The sequence below is a fragment of the Arachis ipaensis genome, chromosome B03, assembly GCF_000816755.2.
Source record: "Arachis ipaensis cultivar K30076 chromosome B03, Araip1.1, whole genome shotgun sequence".
Taxonomy (NCBI): domain Eukaryota; kingdom Viridiplantae; phylum Streptophyta; class Magnoliopsida; order Fabales; family Fabaceae; genus Arachis; species Arachis ipaensis.
The window spans coordinates 2,669,625-2,670,305 of NC_029787.2; positions in this window are offsets into that span (position 1 = coordinate 2,669,625).

Consider the following 681-nt stretch of genomic DNA (forward strand, 5'->3'; position numbering starts at 1 on the left):
AAATCTTATATAATATATGTACCAATAATTTATTAATTAATAATAAATTTATAAATAAAATTTAATTATAATTGCAAATGATTAGTTTGAAGGGTGGATTTGGCGTCTTTATCCAGCTCATTTGATCACAAAGCCCATGTGGGTATGAATACCCATAAACCAAGCATTCTAAGCTGGCTTAACGGGTAGCATTAATTTAAGAACAAAAAAGAAAAATATATGTTGCTTTTGTAGATATAGCAGGTTGGTTTAGGTGCAATTATGTATGTTCTTTGCATTCCTTTAAATTAATATATTAAACATGATAGGTGTAAATGTACCCCAAACACATGAATGGTTTTATGTAAGGAAACAATGATGCAACTGCTTTTTCTCATTCTTAATCATTGGTATATCTTCTTTGAGTAATAATCTTTTAATTATGTTAATCGTGCCACACGCGGGAAGTAGTGGGAAGTTTAAAAGTTCATGATATTGACAAAGAGAAAATCTAAAAATAGTTTATAGAATTTAATTTTTTTATTTACATTGGAAACAATGCTTTTTCTCATTCTTAATCATTGGTATATCTTCTTTGAGTAATAATCTTTTAATTATGTTAATCGTGCCACACGCGGGAAGTAGTGGGAAGTTTAAAAGTTCATGATATTGACAAAGAGAAAATCTAAAAAATCTAAAAAT